Source organism: Silurus meridionalis, chromosome 4 (assembly GCF_014805685.1).
Source record: "Silurus meridionalis isolate SWU-2019-XX chromosome 4, ASM1480568v1, whole genome shotgun sequence".
NCBI classification, from domain to species: domain Eukaryota; kingdom Metazoa; phylum Chordata; class Actinopteri; order Siluriformes; family Siluridae; genus Silurus; species Silurus meridionalis.
Window position 1 is genome coordinate 35,460,463 of NC_060887.1, and position 11,484 is coordinate 35,471,946.

At 38.9% G+C, this 11,484-nt stretch overlaps 1 long non-coding RNA gene across 3 annotated transcripts in view; it reads right to left on the reverse strand.

Moving 5' to 3' along the window:
- LOC124383952 overlaps nucleotides 1-10,850 on the reverse strand; it is a 16,950-nt gene extending 6,100 nt beyond the window's left edge. The window contains exons 1-2 of one of the 3 annotated variants that reach the window (XR_006925309.1): nucleotides 10,539-10,850; nucleotides 7,664-8,458 (exon numbers count right to left, since the gene is read on the reverse strand). This is a non-coding gene — a long non-coding RNA (uncharacterized LOC124383952). Of the gene's footprint in view, nucleotides 1-7,663; nucleotides 9,354-10,538 lie in introns of those variants that run through there. The other 2 variants (XR_006925311.1, XR_006925310.1) reach the window with 2 other exon arrangements.
- Nucleotides 10,851-11,484: the final 634 nt, after the last annotated feature.

Sequence of the window (11,484 nt, forward strand, 5' to 3'; positions counted from 1 at the left end):
CGGCGCTTTTTGTCGGGACACAACAGCTGTCCTGCCTCCATTGTAGTGTTACACAGTGACCCGAGTCTGCCCTCCTGCCCTGTTTAACCAGCTCAGTGCCCCAGAACACGGCCAGAGAGTGCATGAATCCAGCCTCAGTGCCTTACAAGTACACGCACACACACACACACACACACACGCGCGCGCGCACTCTGACGCACTCGCGGTGTTTTAACGCGGAATTAAATCGTGCAGTGTTCATTTGTGTTCTAAAGACAATGTGGTAATGTTGCTGAACGAATAGTGTTTCTAAGCAACAAAGACAAAATAAACAAACAAATAAACAAACAAAACAATGCGAACGTAATAGGAACATCATTTTATATCGTCAATCAAACTAAATGATTACATTTGAAGTGAAATCAAACTATAAATACTATTTATTTCAATGTTTTTTTTTTTGCCCTGACTTAATTAATTATCATAGGGATGTATTTTTGTGAGAATGAAATGTGCAAATGCTACCAAAATAATTTTGCTTATTTATAATAGCAAAAAACAAACAAACATGTAGTTAACAGATTTATTGTATAAAACCTTTAATTATTATATGTGATATAATTATAATGTAAATTATGTGTGTGTGTTTGTCTGTCTATCTATCTATCTATCTATCTATCTATCTATCTATCTATCTATCTATCTATCTATCTATCTATCTATCTATCTATCTATCTATCTATCTATCTATCTATCTATCTATCAGGAACAGGCTGCAGTTTCTCTTCATCATGTTTAAAAGACTTGTTGGGAAGCAGTGAGTGCAGATCATTAACTCCCTTTAAAGCACCACATTAAACACTGAAGTTGGTCCTTGATGAGGTGCCAAAACGTTTCATTTCACTTAAGAAACCTGTGTAAGTTCTCACCTTCAAACCTAAACAAACACAAGCACAAAAGCTTCGAATGAGCTGAGTCCGAGAGGCTAATCCCGGCACCAGAAAGAAACAAATATGTTCAGTTTTAAGACTTAAACACAATCACACACTGCATGCGAAATACAAATTCTGTTTTTATATCGGGATATTTAGTTTTATTTTATATGAATGGGAAAATTGCAAAAAATAAATAAATTAGCATACATTTACATGTAGAGCACATATTGAATAATATACAGTATAGATATGTCATATAATATATATGTTCAAATGTAAATGTAAAGGTTAAACAAGGGCAACTGGAGCTAAGCATCCATTATACGAGTGTCAGCCATACAACCACTTGGAATGGCAACTACAGCTGAATGCAGGTGTGTGTGTGTGTGTGTGTGTGTGTGTGTGTGTGTGTGTGTGTGTGTTTCAGGATTTCCACTAGTGCTGGTGATGTGTGAAGCCTGGTTCCGTATGGCACCCTTCAGGCAGGGGCCTTACTCCTGTCAAGCCTGGAATGGAGCCTCATGCAGAGAGCGAGGGTCCACACACGACAGGGAAACTACACGACACTGTTGTTTCAGAACGACCGCTTGATTTACGCTCGTCACAGCGGAAAGGGGTCGTCATGTCTCCAGACATGTAGGCGTTGACAGCCATACCAGACTGCCTCGCACCCAAACCGTTCCACTACTGATATTCCGTTCATGCCCAGTCGGATTTTCAAATCGTCAACTCTCTGGACACCCTGGGGTCACCTCTGCCAGACTGCCTGGTTTGTATTTTACACTGGGAGGCATGTGACAATACTACTGTCACATTGCTGCTAATTAACTGTGCTACTCATTGCTGAAGAACGTACATTTTCTACTATTTTTTACGGAGCAAAGTGCAAGATATATTCAGTAATTCGTTCTCTCAGAGAGTGTTAAGCTTAACTGTAAGAGCTGTGCCTTATGGAAGTCGAGTCATTCACACAGATAAATGGGAGTGAATTTCCACATGCAGGGAAGCTTTGCCGACTGTGCATTTTGAAGGTCAAATTTTGCAATAGAGACTCGTCGCATACTTCTAGGCAACATTTGTCTCAGCCGTGCTTCCAGCTCCTGTGGAATCTACATACCTAAATGCAGTACCAAGCATTCAATCAATTACAGTCACAAACCCGAGATCCAATCTATTCAAATCGATTCATTTTTTATTTGTATAGCGCTTTAAACAATGGACATTGTCTCCAAAGATAAATAGGTTATACAATTGTATAAACAAAGTTTAGTAGCTGTACGTTTGTCCTTATAATTAATCCCTGATGATTGAGCCAGTGGCAACTGTGGCCTGGAAAAACTGAGACGGCATGAGGAAGAAACCTCGAGAAGAGGTCTAGGAATCACATTTTAAACATGTACAGTATAAACAATGTCTTTTCAACTTGACACTTTATTTCTGCTGAGAATTGTGGGGTAGTTAAATGATCATTTTCCTAAACAGTATTTTAAGATGGGCCTATAGCGGTATGTGCTGTAATCAACGTGAGATATAAATGTTGGCTCAAAGCACTTGGCAAATCCATTAGGCTGAAGTTACCCTCAATCTAAAGTTACTTTCAAGAAAACTGTCTAATAACCAAATAATGTCTGAGAGAAAAAAAAAACGGAGAGAAACAAAAGAAAAAAAAAATGCCCGTTAAGGCGATGTGCGCTTTTTTTTACAGTTACATTCTAAATACTAGTGGTGTTCGTTTTATATAAGGCAGCATATGTACAGCACTGTCAAGCAAGCGGCCTATAAAGTTAACAGATAGAGAGTGAGGTAGAAAGCGAGAGAGCATGTGTGCTACAGGGAATGTTGTGTTATATAACCGCACAGTCTTTATAGCATGGCTCATGTTGAGATTATGTCACTCGAGCGCCGTCACTGCAGCAGTAGGAGAAAGCACCCCGAGGTGGGCAGTATATCAACATCGCCTGTTTGACATTTACAGACCAATGATCAGCACTCGCAGCATTACGGGCCTTACGCCGTTACAGCCCAAGGTATTTACACTGAGATATAATGCCTCATATAAAATAGTCAAGCCGGGCTCACAAATAATGCTTTACTGTTCAGTGAGGAAGAGGTGGCATGGAACATTTCTTTTCTTCATTAATAGAAGATCATTTAAGTAAATTCTTGTGTTTTTTTGGTCAAGCCCTGTATACCAAATCTGTATAAACAAACAGACAATGCTTCTGGAGAATGTGATGAATTTTCTTGGCCTAGCGGGTTGAGAGTTTCCGAGGCCTACATTACTAATGAAACAGGATCTCTGTGAATATATTCAGATTTAAAGCATTTTGGGAGATACCCTTATCCAGAGTGACTTATAGAATATGACAATTATATCATTTCTATGACTGAGGAGTTAAGGGGTTAAGTGCCTTGCACAAGGGCCTATCAGGGGCAGATTAGTGGTGCTGGGGTTTGAATTCATAACCTTCTGATCAGAAGTTCAACATCTGAGCTACCCATTATTTGCAATTTCATTTCATTACATTGTTTTTGTACTTATACTCTGAAAATGGACAAGGCAACCAATGGCACTGAAAAAGTTGAATCTATCCTTCCCAATCCTATATTACCGTTTTATTTCCTATAATACCATTTTATTTAATTAAATTTATGTAACTCATGTAAACACTGTATATCCTGATATATCCTATATATTGTATATCCTATATATTGCTGCTATTGCACTTCTGGTTAGACCTAAACTGCATTTCATTGCCTTGTACTTGTACATGTGTAATGACAATAGAGTTGAATCTAATCTAATCTAATCTAATCTAATCTAATCTAATCCATTGGAGAGAATAACAAAAAAACAAAAACATTTTAGTCATATCTTGGAATACCACACTTAATTTAATGTAAAATATATTGGATGTCTTATATATTTTACTGTTTTTGGTTTGTCCTGCTATTCCACAAGCCAGTGAAGCACAGCCCAAAGCAGGGTTTAACCGCTTGATGCTGGCAACCAATAAAAAAAAACATCCTGCTACTAAATTCATGATGACTCCAGTCTTGACATGTGCCCACAGGAGTAACCACAAAATCTATTAATATACTGCTTCATATTTATTTGCTGTGAGTTCTTCCTTTCGTAGTTGATTTTTTTTTTGTCAAATATAAAAGGTACAACGAAATAAAGTGAAACAACGGTCTCATATGATCATAATACATGATTCAATTTATAGTTCCAATGATGCATTTTGTGGCTTTCTCTAAAGAAAGCTTCCTGCAAAAAGGTTGCTCTATAGAGGTCATGTAGAGCTGATGTATATCACTGAGGAGCTCAAGTACAGTAAGATCCAGTTTTCTGGTTTCTTGTTTCCGTCTTTGTTTTCATCCTCACTATGTGGTAGAATTTCTGGAAGATTGTCAACAGTTCCAGATCTTCGAGACTTCACGATGACCCTCATTACGCCTAATGGTGTTTTGAACAGCTTATGGATTTTTAATATCCATCGCCTTGTGCAGGTCAACAACTGAAGCAGCTAAGAAAAATAAAGTGTGACAATTTTCTTTTTTTCCCACTTTAAATAATTTTTAGCAAAAACTATTTTATGGGAAAAAATATTACTAATGCCATAAAAGGAAGCACATGATGATCTTTAGTTAGTATTATATGATAGCATTCTTACTACAGAAGTTTTAACCCTACTAGTTACTTTCCATTTGAGGACAGAACCAAACAGAATGAAAGCATTTGGATGACTATGAGTGTAGTTTAAATTTTGAGGGCACCATGGGTTGCTGCAGAACATATGAAGGACTCGGTCGAGATCAATCTCTGTTGGCCTTTTTCTTTCCCTGGTGCTGACCCCCATCCCACCCCCACGCTGCTGGGAACAGCATGAAGGCCATGCATGGCTGCCATGCATGGACCCTTACATCTCACACATGTAGCCAAACAGTCTTTGGACAGAGCGGGCTGCTTTATACGCACTGCGCTAAACATGTGTTGTGGCCAAAGTTGCATCAAAGGTCAGTCAGCTAGGCTTTGAACACTTCAAAGCAAAGGCTTTCAAGTTTTATGGCAGGTGTAAGCAGGGTTTGCTGACCAGCCCAGGGTGGTCTGAGCCCTGGTCTGGAGGAGTTCATGCCCAGAGGGAGGGAGCAAGCAAGAAAAGCAGTGACCAAACTGTCCCGAACGTCTTTATGCAGCACTTTATGCAAAGCTGCAAGGTTGTGATCACTTCAAGGGTCTCTGGTTTCAGAAGACCCCAGCAGGGTACGGCTGTCTCACCCCCAACTCGGGAACAGATCATGCGGGCAAAGGGCAAAAGTCTGCTGCACATCCCTTCATCCGACGTCCAGCGCTGATTCCTCTGCTGTCAGCGCGCAACGCAGGGTTCCAGCAAGTTCATCAAATCCAGTCTTCCTCAGATACAGTCTTAAGAGTTTAATCTCTAAGAGATTATGCACCACCATTATCCAGTGGTCTTCTTTACACAGCTGTGCCATCACGTCATACTTAACTCGGGTATACTATTACTTCAGCTATTAACTCTCTATTAAGAATAAGAAAGGATTGTTTATCTGAAAAAGTTTAATTATGGACTGAAGTGGCTGTATGATGGAGCTCCGTTGACACTACGAGCTAGCCTGCACATTGTGAAAAGCCATTAGAGGCGGCAGGGTGCGGAGCAGGTGTGTTTGTGTCACTTCACAGATGGTGTGGAATTCAGCTTTAATGAGTGGAAAGACAACACTTCAAATGAACTTTTATCTCTGGCAGAGGGTAAAAGAGACACAAGACGAGCAAGTGCACGTGAAAAAAAACGGAAACGTTTGGCGAGGTCATTCAATCATTTGTTTTCGTGTACTGCATTTTTTTTTTTTTTACAAAACAACATACACATTGTTTAATCCAACCCACATGCCTTTACTCTAAGTCAAGGCTGGGACTGCTATCGAAATTCACTGTACAGTGAGATACAGTTTTGTGGCTTTTCATTCCTGACTGCTTCAGTGCACTTGTTTAAGCATTACACTCGCTCTCTCTAAGGGCATGATATTTCTTTTTTTTTTAATCCATCTGTTGTTTTTTAAGATGGCTAATGTCGCACTGAGATGATTAAAAGAACATTACCTGGGCTGCGAGATTCCCTGAATGAGAAAGAACGCTGTATGGTAAATTGCTTGTTTTCTGTATTGTGATTAATTGAACTTCCACCATCACATTTTAACGCACTTTGTTTTTCTGTCCCCAGTCATCTCTTATCATTAAAGAGAAAATCTGAATCTCTCTCTTGGAGTCCAATTAAAGATTTGCATTGCTATATTTTTCACTTTAATTACAGCATACAAAGCAGGCTTTGACTTATTTTGTTATTTATCAGGCAGCACCGAGAGAAAAAACTCATCAAGTACATAGATAGCTGAACCCATAATTACTTTGACAAAACAAAGGGAACAATAGCATGTATATGCCTTTATAGACTGTAAACCAAACACTGCATTAATTACAGCTTCCGTAAATGACTTAGGTGTCAAATATTTGTAGAGGAAGGATGTGTTTATTCCAAATTGGAAGTATGGGGCAACAGCACCATTTGTTAAAAGAATAAAGGAAAAGACAATCACAATAAGTCCAGACTCATAATGCTGCAACAATCATTGCTTTAGAGAAGCTTCACAGATGCAACGTTCAACACCAGAGAAGCATCATTAGGTTCTTGCCAACAGTAAATCATCCCCTGTGAGCACATAGTATATGCGGCAGGGATAAAAAAAAAAAAAAAAAAAAACTGCAAGGGCTCATGGCAATGCACAGTTGATGTTATTAATTCCATTATACCCCACATTGACAAACCAGTGGGATTCGATTCAGTGTCATGGTGGCATTGTGAAATGGCTCTTTGTTGAGATAATGGACAAAATGCACATAGTTTGTCACATTTTCTTGTGGTAAACGCTCATACAGCATGATGAAAACGACGCGGGTTGAAAGGATTCGACAGACGCTTCATGCTGTCGAAATCCAGAACCTTCACAGTTCCTCAGCCATCCCTAATCTCTTTCTCTCAAATGACTGAATCTCCCATACCCTAAACACACTTTGACATCGGTCGGAGTGAAGCAACAGCAAGGCGCAGACTTGGCTTGTACCAACGAGGTCTCGTTCCAAGCACAGAGGATGGCCTGCAGAATTTAGCGACTTGGCGAGGCTTCCTGCTGGAGCCCCGATTTCCTCAGCTCTTCCCCAGCACCTCCTTTGTGTGACCCTGCAAATATCCTCTGGGCCTGCTCGTTACCCCGTGCAGCCAGCGTGGATCAGCACGCCGCTTAATTTGGCACCCAGAGATTCGCCGCACTCTTCAAAATGCCACAACGAGGGAAGGCGAGAAGGCGAAGAAATCCCGCCGGTCCTTATCAGACAGTTGCAGATGCATGCCATTGAACACAGTCGGGTTATAAAGAGTCTGTTTTTAGACTTTTTACATTACACCGTGTTAAGTCATGTGCTGAGTATGATTTTACGTTTGGCTTAGCATTGCTCTGAGCAACAGACAATGCAAGTCTCAATGATACAATGATAATCAGGAGAAGATGATAATGATAATTCAGTTGTTCTAGGGGACTGGCTTAGGGTCACCTTCGGTATTTAAACACAGCAGCTATAAAAAGTGCAGATGATGCAATGTTTGGATTTCCACAGATCACATTATTGGAAAATACCACCCAAAGCAGATTGAAGTCCAGAAATAGAATATGCTTAAGTGCTTTATTCCACATAGAAAGCAACAACATTTTAAACATTAAAAAAAATTAATGACTTTGTCTTTTTTTCAATTAAAAAAAAATTCTTAATTAATATTAGCTTTGGATTTTGTTGGGAGGCGAGAGCTCAGTGGTTACGATGCTGGACTTGTAATCAGAAGGTCACAAGTTCAAATCTCAGCACCACCAAGCTGCCACTGCTGGGCCCTTGAGCATGGCCCTCAACCCTCAACATAATAAGAGCATCTACCAAATGCTGTAAATGTTTTTGTGAATGGTTTGAAATTTGGCTGATTGGAAATTCAGCTAGAAAAAATTTTTTTAAAAGAATTTTTTAAAAGAAAGAAAGAAAGATAATACCTTCTAAGTATTCAGGTTTATAAATACGTTTGGTTGGAACTTTCCCAAATACATTTATATCTATTAAGAGTCTTAAAACATGGTGCACATTTTGGTCTCCATTTTGATCCCTCTATCTCTGACAACTGGCAAGCGTTGTGTCAAGTGGAGGTGGTGATGGCCACCAGGTTCACAGTGGGCACTCTGCTCTTTGCCATCGGTCAGCCAGAGCCTGTATGCTGGTGCTTGGCATGGTGATTTTGGGTGTGACATGTGTTCCCATCCAAAAGAGCGCCTAAGCAATGGCAAGGCCAGACAAAGATGTGCCCATTCGCACCACTGAAGACCCAAGATCCCGCTGAGCCAGCAGGCAATCTCTGGCATCAGTGCAGGATCCAATCACCAATTCTGTTTTGACATGTCATTCAGGAAGATAAGAATGAATTCTAAAAGAAAATGGAAACGAACCCAATGGAAAAATACAGACGGAATAAAATAAAGTATCCAGTGCAGCATCATGTCCTTGTTTGTACTTTTACATTTAAATCAGGTCGGAATAATACATTTTGCTGTACACTACGACGTCAGATTCTGTTTTACACCAGACCCATGGATTACTAAGTGCTTCTTTTCCTTTCATTGAAAGCGCTTGCTCTGTAATTATCCTGGCAGCTACTGACTCCGTGTCTGCTTCACAGAGCAAAACCCACACAAAACAATTAGGGCAGTGTGCACTGGAAACGAATGCAGCTTGTACAAACAGCAGGTGAGAGTTTGCAAGACACATCTGCAAAGCTTTCACTGGACACAGTAATTGTGTTGCACAAATACAGTACAACACAAACTAACACATTAACAGCCTTTAACATGGCTGCTGGGGGAAAAAAAAACAAACAATCTGCAAAGGGCTTGGGAATAAAAGATAAACTGGCAGTATAAAAGAGTATAAAAGTTGACATGATGCAAAGTGTCAGATATAATTTTGGGCTTTCTGGCTTGGCTGCAGCTCTGCATGATATGGTCTATTTTTTCTGGAGGTGAGCCAGACCTGTCTGTTGAGCTGGATGAGTTTCTGGGATAATCTCCAGACTCCCTGGAGGAAGTAATCTACATTGCAGAATCCTGGAAGTACATGGACTTGGAGGATAGGGATGCAGGTGAACATTCCTTCTCCACAGTGCAAATCTAAAAAAAATCTGTACACGGCCAATACGTTTTGGAGAAGACGACATGGAAAGATGATGTGTTCATGTACGAGGAGTGTGATCAATCTCGAAGCGTAGTAGTCTGCTAAATCAAGTGCATAAAAAGTGAAAGCAGGCCTTATGGTATTCTCTTCATCTGCAGGAAAACCAAAGTAGCACAGACTGAAAAACATGTGTTCATTGATTATATAACAACAACAACAACAACAATAATAATAATAATAAGAAAATAAACATCTGAATTCTACTGGATTAAAAGTGCAGTTACTTCACATGAACATTTGAAGATAATGACGCATACACTGCTGGGGTCAAATGCTTCTCTGCACCCATAAACAAATCAATATTTCACATACAGTATCAGACATAGACTGAAGGCCATGTACAGCTTCTGATCTTCATGATTGAAATGATGAAACACCAAGGAGCTCATTAGCTTTTCTATATAAAAAAGAGAGAAGAGTGAACTCTCCCTAAAGTGAAGTCACATACATTAGGTCAAATGGCAGAGCGTTTATTTCTGCATACTGACCATTTTTCTCTCTGAGACATGGGGGGTGGGGGGTGATGGGTGGGGGGTATCCTTCAGAGTGAAATCATAGGTCTACAGATGTTTTCAAGACATCTTTTTTTTTTTTTCCTGTCAGTAGCAGATTATCCCCTGTAGCAAAATCTCATTAAAGAGCAATTTACTGAGCTGCGCTGATGTTTTGCCATCAACCAAAAATGTAAAGCATTAATTAATAATAATTAAAAAAAAAGTTTGTGAAAAATGTTGAAGTTTTGCTGAAATCCTCGGGAGGAAAGGATAAGCCAGGAAAAATGGAAAAATTGTTTTGGAAAATAGAAAGAAAGAAAGAAAGAAAGAAAGAAAGAAAGAAAGAAAGAAAGAAAGAAAGAAAGAAAGAAAGAAATCGACCAATCAATCAATTAATTAAAAATAAAAATAACGAATGAATGAATGAATGAATAAACTGATTAATTACGAAATTAAGAAATGATCAGTATTTGGTAAATAAATAATTAGATAAACAAACAAAAAAAATCTAAGAAACAAACAAGCAAATAAATAAATAAATAATTTGTCAATCATTCGATTAACCAATTTTGAATAAAACTTCATCCTGATTGATATTAATATTAATAATATTAATAATAATAATAATAATAATATTATTATTATTATTATTATTATTATTATTATAGTAGATGTATGTATTTGTATTTTTTTCTATTATTATTATTATTATTACACACACACACACACACACACACACACACACACACACACACACACACACACACTTTCCTCCACCACTACCTGCAACAGTCCTGAAGCGCATTTTGGTTCACCTGGAAGAAAAGCTTCATCTCTTCCACCCCAGGCACGCGCTCTCCTCTCTCTGCCAGAGCACTGATCTGAACGCCAAGAAACCCGGAAGTGATGTAATGTCTTATTCGAAAATAAAGTTGAACTCAAGGTGCTTGGCACGTGCGGCTGTTTGTATTTTTGACGTGCAGTCATGTGCAATGGGTAAAAACGTGGAGTGACGCGAATGTGAAATTCTGCCTTCTACAGGTACAGGTTAGGCCTCCACACACACACACACACACACACGGAGAGAAGAGAAAGCGTGTGTGAACCCTGCATGTCTGCACGCTTTGGAGAGCTGGCATGTCGGGAATGATCCTGTCTCAAATTTTCCACAGCTTCATTTCAAAACTGTGCACAAGGTTTCCATAAAGATCCGATGTTTATGGCCAAAGTGCGTTGATGTTTACGGCTATAAAACATTCGGGTCACACACACACACACACACACACACACACACACACACACACACGTACCAAAATTTGGAAACAATTTAGAAACATAAAAAAAAAAAACAACAAGAAGGGAAGATTAAAAGCAGCAGTTGTACTGAACTCACATTTTATTTTTGTTTGAGAAAAATGCAGGAGTGATAATTGGAGAAAAGCTCCAGCTGGACGCTGCCTGGAAGCCCACAGCCTGGTGTGGTTGCTCTTTTCCAAACTGTTTTCCAGCCCGATATTCCAACACAAAGGGCGCAAATTTCCTTTGTTTTATTTATTTATTTATTTTATGATTAAAATGTAAAAAAAAAAAAAAAAAAGAAAAGAAATATATATTTTTTGGATGATGCGCTTCAGATATTTTAACAATTATAAGTCAATTTTCGTTAGATGATAATAATAATAATAATAATAATAATAATAATAATAATAATAATAATAATAATAATGAG